General features: G+C 39.7%; 1 long non-coding RNA gene across 2 annotated transcripts; it reads left to right on the forward strand.

Annotated features, from left to right (window-relative positions):
* Positions 1-8,166: 8,166 nt before the first annotated feature.
* On the forward strand, positions 8,167-8,906 carry LOC122008068. 2 transcript variants are annotated; one of them, XR_006119182.1, is made up of 3 exons: positions 8,167-8,201; positions 8,644-8,746; positions 8,853-8,906. It is a non-coding gene; the product is annotated as an uncharacterized LOC122008068 (long non-coding RNA). The 2 variants fall into 2 exon arrangements; XR_006119183.1 differs by lacking the exon at positions 8,167-8,201 and adding an exon at positions 8,261-8,453.
* The last annotated feature ends 1,275 nt before the right edge of the window (positions 8,907-10,181 follow it).

Below are 10,181 nucleotides of genomic sequence, written 5' to 3' on the forward strand. Positions count from 1 at the left end.
TAGCACGATCGATCACGTAAGAGTTCTCTCGCTATAATGACCGCACCGCTCGAGCCGTGGATGCCATAATTTCTCCTGAAGGCAGTGTCATCAGAAACTGACTACTGAGTACCTCTGGAGGTATTGCTAACTTCTCGGAAAATGCCCTGGATATATATGAATGGGTTGCCCCAGTATCGAATAAGACAGTTGTACTTTGCTGTAAAATACTAATCTGACCTGTAACAACTGTCGAGGTATTTGCTACGTCCTCTCTGGTAAGTGAGTAGATCCTCGCATTGGTCATAGCTGGAGGGGTTCTAATCTGCCCTGGCTGATGTGTGGACCATCCAAAGCGGCCTGCATCTGATGTAACTGAGCTGGCTGGCCTCCGTACTGAATCGGCTGTGGCTGAGGAAGACTGGTCTTGTTTGGGCACTGCTTAGCCATGTGCCCTTCTTGTCCACATTCAAAGCATCCTCGTGTGCCCTTACGACAAACTCCAGGATGGAATTTCCCACAAGTAGCACACTTTGGATAACTGGGCTGCTTGCTGGCTGGTCCTCCTTTTGGGTAACTCCCTGGTTTGCGCTTGTTGCTAGAGTTCCCTTTCCAGTTAGAGCCATGGGAGCTGTGACCTTGCTGTTTCTAAGTGCCTGAGCCTCCTTGGCCTTTAGCTTCTGAGAGGATTTGCTTCTGCTGCTTGATACTATTCTGGTAGTGCTCAGTGGTCAAGGCGCTGCTGACTAGTTCTTCGATGGTTTGCGGCCTGTGGATGCCGCCCGCCACGTTCATTGCTATTTCTGGCCTCAGCATCTTGAGCATCAACCGAACTCGTTCTTTTTCTGTGCTGACTAGTTCTGGGCATAGACGAGCCAACCTGTTGAATTTCTTCACGACTTCCTCCACTGAAAGGTTGCCCTGACAAAACTCTGTGAACTCGTCGTAGTGGCGGTTTGTGACCCGCATGTGAAAGAATTCCTCAAAGAACTCCTTCTCGAAGTCAGCCCACAACATCTGGTTCACTGGGCGCTTCGCTCTGATTCTCTCCCACCACATGCGTGCATCCCCTGTCAGGCAGAAGGAGGCACACTTCACCTTCTCGTGTTATGGCTAGTCCAGAAGCTCCATCGTACTCTCCAGTGTTTTGAACCAGGCTTGTGCATCCCATGGTTCACTAGTGCCTGAGAAGTTCTCTGGCTTGACTCTCTGCCACTGGATCAGATAGGCTTCTCTCCTTGTCTCTGTTGCTAGGGCTACTGGTACTGTAGGCTGGACTGGTGGAACCTCTAAGACTACTGGAGTCGTCAAATTTGGTTCCGGGGTGACTGTGGGGGTATTCTGCTGATTAGCCCTGAGGGTGGCTATCTCCTGTTGTTGTTCAGCTAGCTGCTGCTGTAACTGAGCCACTAACGCTGTAAGGTCTGGGGGAGGCACTGAACTGCCTGCCTCATGCTGGGGCTCAGTAGCTGGTGTCCTTCTAGCTGGGCATCCTTGTGCCATTTCTAAAGACATGGAGGACAGGACATGCATAACTAATACAATTATAATTGTATAACTATTGCTATCATGTCATATACTATCACATACTAACATGCATCCATTATTTATAAACATGGGCTATAACAAGAAAGCAAGAAACATAAATAAAGCAGAGGTATTCTTACTTGGAAGTTGCAGGTTCAATGCTGATGTGTGTGTAGGAAGTATGGAACACTGCTCTGATACCACTCTGTAACGACCCGCCTCCTACTGACTAGGCTGCGAGGCCGGACCGTTACGTTATGCTGTGCTAAATTACTATTGCGGAAATCTGGATTGATTAAAATTTTTACTAAACTAATTACTGTAAAATCTGAACTTAATATTCTGGGTGTACCTAGGAGTTGTACACATGCTAGGGAAGATAATCTATGCCTCCCGGATGTCCTGCTAGCTGTAATCAGGCATTTCAATCAATCCATGGATCGATTGGGCTGTCGGATCGATCCCGTGATCGATCCAGCTAGATACTGGCACTAAAGGCTCGATCGGCTGACCTATCCACAAGCTATCCTCGCTCAGACGCTGCCGATCGGTCACCGGTCTACCGTCCGATCCAGAGCACGCGATCGGTCGATAGACCGATCTGGCATCGATCGGCCGGCTGACCGATCGGAGCTTCGATGCTCTCGTCACGCATGGGTCGTCGACCGATCCACAACAGATGCCAACTCTGCATGATCGATCGGCCACCGACCAATGCACAACCTAAACTCGATCGGTCTCAGACCGTCTGGCTCGATATCACCGAACTCGATTTCAAGACTCGTACAAAACCTCACACAACAATTCTAAAATCAATTGGAATATATTCTAGCAACTATTAACCAGCATTCTAACATAGTTACTAACAAACTAAATAAATCTCCCATGGTTTAAACATTCTAAGGTCTAAAAATGCATGAAAGAAGAAATACTAAGAATTCAACTATTTAAGCTTGCTAAAACCCCTGAGAATTTTTTATTCCAGTTCCTGCCACACACACCATCTTTGCATTGAACTCCAGCTTCCTCTGCTAGTCCATTTTCCCTTTACCTTTATCTGCAGTATAAGGAAAGTAGAATCTGTAAGCTTAAAGCTTAGTAAGAAACCAACTATCTCACAAAACATGCATACGATGCTAATGATGCTTTGAAAACATGCTATTTAAAACATATGCTGAACATATAAAATATGGCATGGCATACAATCATCCAAACATGTATAACGAACTGAACATAGAGTGATCATGCATATTCACGGGGAAAAACTAAGCTGGAGCATGATACTGAAACTGAAACTGAAACTAAGCTAAAACTGATCTTAAACTATAATCACTTAATTAGTTTATGAGTTTGAAAGCTATTATCATAATAAGTGAAAATACATAATCATGTTGCTATTTGGGCCCGGCAACTGTACTTTGCTGTGCGCGCATCCCTAACTAGACCCGGGTTTGCAAGTCCCGAATTTAGTAGGGTTACTAGGTTGTCTGAACCTAGGGACGACTGTGGGAGTCCAACCCAATGGATATTTGATCCTGTATAGTGCCACTGAATATAAAATACTGGTATTGCTGAATTTACTTATCTTGCTATTACTAGGTTATCTGAACCTAGTGCTAGGTTGTCTGAACCTAGAGGCGACTGTAGGAGCCCACCCATTGGACCGTAGTCCCATGAAAGCTGTAGTAAGGCTAACTAAGCTATTTTAAATGCTCCCATTGCATCTTCTGAGCTATCAAAAATGCCTAAGTTGCATTTTTCTAAGCTAGTCATTTAATCGAACACCTAGTGTGCTTTAACTCCCCTCTCTATTAGGGAGACTACCTTTAGACACCCAACAGCATCTAAACCTCCAACTGAAGGGGGAAAGACATGTCCGGCCCATCTAAAGGTACTCACTAAATCCCTAAACCTGCGAGGAGGGTTAAATACACCCTATATGTCGAAAAATCTGCATATAACTAAACTAATGCATAGAAAACCAAACGGAAGCTACTTATACTGCAGGTGAGGGGTTTCTTACCTCGTACGCTAATTTCCTTACAATTCTATTCGCTAGAATTCCGGTGGAGACGACTTCTCGACGATCTTCTCGCGTCTAAGCGTTCCCCTCGCGAAGGAGAGCGTCCTCGTGCCGGAGTTATCACCGGAAGATGTCCTTGGGGCCCTAGGGAGAGAACCCTAGGGTGTTCTTGTGGTTGGCGCCGAGAGAAGGAGAGGAGAAGGGTGTTCGGCGTGAGGGTTTGGAGGGGAGGAGTTTGCCGAACCAAATTCTAAAATAAACCAAACCCAACCTAACTCTTCTATTTATACTAAGTGGATAATTGAACCCAACTCTAATATAAATATAATTGATTCCTCTTTCTTTCAGCACGGCCCTGCTGGGTTCACCGGTTACTAAGGCTAACTAAAAGTTATCGGATCCGAGAGGTTCCGGGTTCGATTCCCACCTAAGCTATTTTGCGGTTCTAATTATTTTTACTACTTCCGCTACTCGGAAAATTCCGGAAAAATATCTAAAAATTCTAGAAAAATCATAGAATATTTCTAAAATAGTTTTGAGAATTTTTGGGCGTTACACCCTGTCTCATCCCTCACCGGAAAGAAGCGAGGTGTAGAATCGAAGACAGCGGTCATTCCCACCCCCGTTCGCATTTCACCGCCGATCCTCCTGGTGGCCGCCATCTCTAAACCCTAAAATCTCTTCTTTTGGTCGGCGCAATTCGATCTCTCTTTTTTTTTTCCTTTGCGCTAGAGGATGAGAAGCCGGCTCCATCCGACAGCGGTGAGAGGAACAAATCCGTGAGAAAATTCACCTTCAGAGATCTCGCCGCGCCCACTCACAACTTTAGGGAGTCGAATCTAATCGGAGAAGGCGGCTTCGGGAGAGTCTACAAAGGGCGACTCGATTCAGACCAGGCAAGTTGCTCACTCCTTCTCCCCTCCTCCTTGCTTCTGCCATCTTGCGGCTTCGTCTGAACACCGGAACTCGGAAACCAGATTGTGGCCATCAAGCAGCTTAAGCAGGATGGTTATCAGGGGAGCAAGATCACTGTGACCTCAGAGGGCCCCTTCTCAAAGAGGTAGTTGCTTTTTCTTCTTCTCCTTGGAATCTATTTAATTCGTTATTTTCCCTTTTTGTTTAAATTTTTTCTGTCGCATGAATTCCCATTCTGCCGAGATCTGTCTTTTGGTGTTTTAGGTTAAAATTGCACTTACGCTGCATTGGTGAATAACCATCTTCATCTATATTAGTTTCTCATCATTTGTGGCTGGAATTTGAGTAATTATTGTTTCAATATTCACTTTTAAGGCACTTTGCGTCGTGTTCTCAAGAAAAAGGTTTGTTCTTGCGTGTGAATAATGGAGTTGCACAACGCTCGATATATTATGTTTTATAGGTTGGACTCCTTATTTTGAGGCAGTGTTCATCTTTAATTTGTCTTGTTTTAGATAGTTTGGAGGTCAATACTATTCATCTTAGAAAGCCATTTGCTGCAGGGATTGTAAGTTGTGACAACATGAACTAGTGTTTGTAGGAGGCAAAAGTAGGTTCGAGATTTTGGTCTTTCCTGCATTTCCTTTTTCCATGGAAAACATTTTACCTAGTACAAATTTTAGGTTTCGATGTATGAAGTTGGTATCTCTGTGTGTGATTTATGTGTCTTTTGATTCCCCTGCTCATAGAAAAAACTAATTTGATTATTGTCTTATTCTCTAAGAATTTCGTTCTTGCCCCACCTTTTCTTATGCCTAACCTAAAACCTAAAACCTAAAATTGAAGTGTGAACTGACCAATCAAAAAATGGAATATGCAAAGGGGCTCACGTACTTGCACGATGTTGCAAACCCTCCCGTAATTTACAGGGATATGAAGGCGGCAAACATGTTGTTGGATGAAAACTTCAACCCCAAGCTGTTTGATTTTGGACTTGCGCCTAAACTTGGGCCTGTCGACGACAAAACGCCTATTTATCTTAGCTTATAGTTTGGAAATCGAAACCTACTTCTATGCCTTTGATGTTGAAATTCTTATTTGCTCTTCACCATTGTTTCTTCTTGTGTCGAAATTGAAACCGCGACTTGTATTTCTCTTTAGAAGATACACTTGAAATGCACTATATATGGTCGATTCTCATAACTGATTGTTTGCCAAGACTATAGAAGATGAATGTAGACTCCATTAAGTATCCAGTTTAAAGCAATGGATCTCCATGTGTGTGTATTTTAATTGCATAATTTTAACCCTTCTAATACCATTTTGTCGCAGGTGTGGACACTACAAGAAGCTTGCCCCTGAATATGAAAAGCTTGGATCGAGCTTTAAAAAGGCTAAATCTGTTTTGATTGGGAAGGTTAGCATCGTTCTAAATCAGACCAAGAAGCATCATCTCTTTTACTGAATAGGACATGCTCAGATTCCTTTTTTGGTTTTATCTTTTCTGATCATTTTGAGTCTAAATGTAGCACACTACTAGTGTGCTATACTGCCATGTAGTGATTGAGTCTAAATGTAGCACACTACTAGCAACTATCCCTTCTAATGTAGTAGTATTGACTCCAGACATTTGATCAGATTGTTCTTGATGTAAATAAAGATGTTCTTGTTGAATTCTATGATCCATGGTTAGTGTATTTGCTGAGGTTCTTTTTTTTCTCTCCATTTGTAGCATTAGATACTTTTCCTTATCCACTGTAGACGACTAAGTTTCTTATCTTCAAACAGGTGTGGCCACTGCAAGCATCTTGCTCCTGTGAGTATTTTTGTTGAGACAGGGCTTAAGACCTAGATTAGCCTAAGGTCATATTTGCCATGTTTTTAATTATGAGATTACTAGATCTAACCTGATTCATTGATGTGGATTTAGTCAATTGTGTACCTTGAATGCTTCATTAGTTCTGCTACCTATTTAGATTTTGGAGAAATATTATATGATGTTAATTTAGAGTAAGTTGAAAGTAGGTATCATTTATTGAATTATATGTATTTTGAAACTTACATATTGCTAAATAGTTGTCAAACTGAGAGTTCTGTATTTCTAATCACCTATGTACTAGATTTAGATTTGGGGAATTGTGGTAGTGTGATGTCAGTTGATACCTTAAATGCAGAATCAACATCTGATTGAGAGGAGGATTAGATTCACTCACAATTCTTGTTTTCTACAAATTTAATATTTGAATTCGTTGATGTTTGAGAAGAAGTGTAATGCTAAAATCCTTCCAACCTTATCCAACATTCATCTGACATGAAAATTGTGTGAAAAATGTGCATTATGACCTACTATATTTTGTGCTTAATCATTATTATTTCTCAAATTATCATGATGAAGTCCTCTTCAGTCATTTTTTTTGGTATATCATCCTTACTATGATAGGGTGTTAGCAATAATTTGGTTTGATATGAATGATTCCATCTAAAAATTCACTATACTAAAGACTATTTAGTCATTTCCTATGTGGGAGGATCAGAATTTTCAACTTTGTCATTCTGAATTAGTTTGTTAAGCGGGATGCCTTCTGCATTTCAGGTATGGAGTTAGTGGTTATCCTACCTTGAAGTTTTTTCCCAAGGAAAACAAAGATGGTGAAGATTATGAGGCTGAACGGGAGTTGGATGATTTTGTTAAATTTATTAATGTGAAATGTGGCACTAGTCGTGATGCGAATGGTCAACTTACTTTCTAGGTGAGTGATAGATTGTGAAGGATCATATTGATAAACTTTGTTCTTCAGTCCGTAGTTGTATATGAAAGGTACTATCTTGTCTAACATTGCATACGTATCTTCATCAAGATATGTAAGCAAATCATAAATGCACATCTTAATTTAGGTCTTATGCTAGGCTAATTTGCTATGTCATAGATTTCTCTGTCCAATATATATCCACTTATCGGCATCGCAACAACGGCTTTCATTGATAGTTTCCTAGATCTTTTACTGTGTCACATATTTATCTATCCAATATATCCACTTATTTGCATTGTAGCAATTGCTATTATTGATAGTTTCTCGGATCTTTTTCGCAATAAGTATGCAGTGGAAGACTCATTGCTTGTGATGGTATGTTCTCCCTTTCTTAATATGGTTCATTGTTTAAGCAAGTAACTATACTATGTTTGATTTCTTCTTGTCTATCTACACAGATTGCTAAGGGACTAAGACCCATTTTTCTTGGCCTTATATTGTGTGCATCCCATAGTCATACGTTCTCTATACTTAATGAGTGATTCGTGCCTTTGGAAATATATAAACACTTGGGCCATCACGATGTTATTTGAAATGGTAAATTTTTTTTATTTTGAACTAGAATATCCTGTTTGTAGTAAATTCAATATCAAGTTTTAAGATGCAACATCTCTACCTACTCTTTTCGAAGGATCATCATTACTTTTTCAGCGTTCTTATGTACCTTTAATAGTGTTTAGAATAAAAGGAAACAAAACTGAAAAATAATTCTACATAATTGATGCTCAAGGTGATCAAATTTTTTCTTTATTCACAATTTTTGTTTTGAAAGTCTGGTTGATTACGCATATTGTTTGATTAGATTATAGTTTTAAATTTGATGGAATGCTTGCCTTTATGCATAGAGACTATGCTTTGCATCAGAAGTGAATGGCATCGTTATCCTTCTTCATTTTTTATGCCTTCATACATTAAGGAAGTTCAATGGATAAATGAAGGATTTAGGGGTCTTCTCCCATATCCTTTTAATTCAAGTTTGGGAGGCATGATAACTACCCCACCTTATTTCAATGACAAGAACAAGGGTTCTCATGGCCAATATGTGTCTATTAATGGGATTTTCAATGTCTTTCTTACCACGCTAATCCTACTTCTGATTGGATTTGCAGCTTCAAGATATCAAACTCTACACCTTCTATATGGAGCTAGATTTGCAAAAGCCATATCCAACTCGAGGAAGTGACTTTTTGACATGGGAGGTAGGTGTACCTCTTTAGTTCCGCTTTTGACCAAATATCCCTATAAAGATTCATTTGTGTGCTCTTAACAGATCTATTCCTACAACGTTGTTATCTAGGATTAGCATTTATTCTATTAAATGTGATTTATGCACCTATAATTATTCTGGTGAAGTTAGCATTCTATTAAACTAGATTATAACCTTTGCAGAGAACTTATTGGTAACCAAGGACTTTGTGAAGATAGCAAATTTTGGCCTTGCTCGTGAAGTTCATTCGAAGCCACCATTCACAGAATAGGTTTCAACACGCTGGTAAGCATGTTTATGACAAGCACTTGTGATCTTATATTTTTTATTTGATACATGTACACATTTGTTTTAGTTATTTGACATATGGTGGATTTATGTGTTGTTACAGTTTACAAATCTCAAGTACTCCAGAGTTGAAATTGATGAAGTGCGGTTCGAGTGGGCTGAATGCATGCTAGATTACATTTGAAGTGCGGTTCTACCTTGATGTGTTAAAAGAATGTTCTACCTTGATTTTGATATCTATTAGCTAGCTTTTGATGTAAAAAGAATGTTTGGGTATTTTATGGATATTGTTGTAAGAAGATTATTTATATAATTTGTAAATATTTGTGTATTTTATGGATATTATTGAATGAAGAATATTTGTATAATTTGTGAATATTTGTGTATTTTTTTTTGTTATTGTCGGTTTTTCATTGTTTCGGAAATCAAATTTGTGCTGTTAAAAAATATACATATTACATCGATCTTCCACCGCTGCAAAACCGGTGTTATTAACTAATATTACATCGGTCATTTACCGCTGCCAAAACTGGTGTTATTAACATACAATATTACATCGGTTTTACACCGTTGATGAAACGGTGTCGTTAAGTGATACTACACCGGTTAATAACCGATTCGAAGACCGGTGTCGTTAAGTGATACTACACCGGTTTTAACCCGATGTCTAAAATGGCAGACTTTTAACATCGGCTTCATAGACATCGGTCGAAAATGAAATAGACACCGGTGGAAAACCGATGTCTATGAAGGTTTTTGTTGAAGTGATAGGGTTAAGTTCCGCTTGCGATTCAAATCTAAACTATTAAGAACAGATAAGTTAAATTTGGAATCAATGATGTTAAGTTTCGTCTGCGATTCCTAATTTAACTTCTAAAGAACACAATAGGTTATTTAAGGAAAGGTTCAACACTTATACAAAATTTTTGTACAGTGGAACCGGTACATTTTCCTAGGACTAACCAACAAAGCCATGGTTACAAGGGAGGTCAACCCTAAAATTAACCTTGAAAAGACTAACGTGACTAGGGCTTCTAAGCAATCTAAGAAAGTCACTGATAAAGTCACAAGGGAAGTTATCTCTAGAGTTGACCTAGAGGAATCAAGTATGACCAAGGCTTATAAGAAGCCTAGGAAGGTTATTAGGAAGGTATCAAGAGAAGTCATCCCTTGTGAATACCTAGAACACCCAAGGAGCACCAATCAATTTTGGATTCCTAGAAGTGTGTTCTCTATACCTTAAATGAGTCTAGAGAGTGTCAACTCTAATTGGAAGAATAGTTAACCCAATCTTAATGAATTTGACACTTGGAAGTATTTTCAAGGTTTTATACTCCTTGAAAATGAGAAGATTTAAATGCTTACTCTTTGGAAGAGTAAATGTACCAAAATTTGAAGATTTGGACTTAATTAAGATCGGCACAATTATGAA

The sequence above is a fragment of the Zingiber officinale genome, chromosome 1A (assembly GCF_018446385.1).
Source record: "Zingiber officinale cultivar Zhangliang chromosome 1A, Zo_v1.1, whole genome shotgun sequence".
NCBI lineage: Eukaryota > Viridiplantae > Streptophyta > Magnoliopsida > Zingiberales > Zingiberaceae > Zingiber > Zingiber officinale.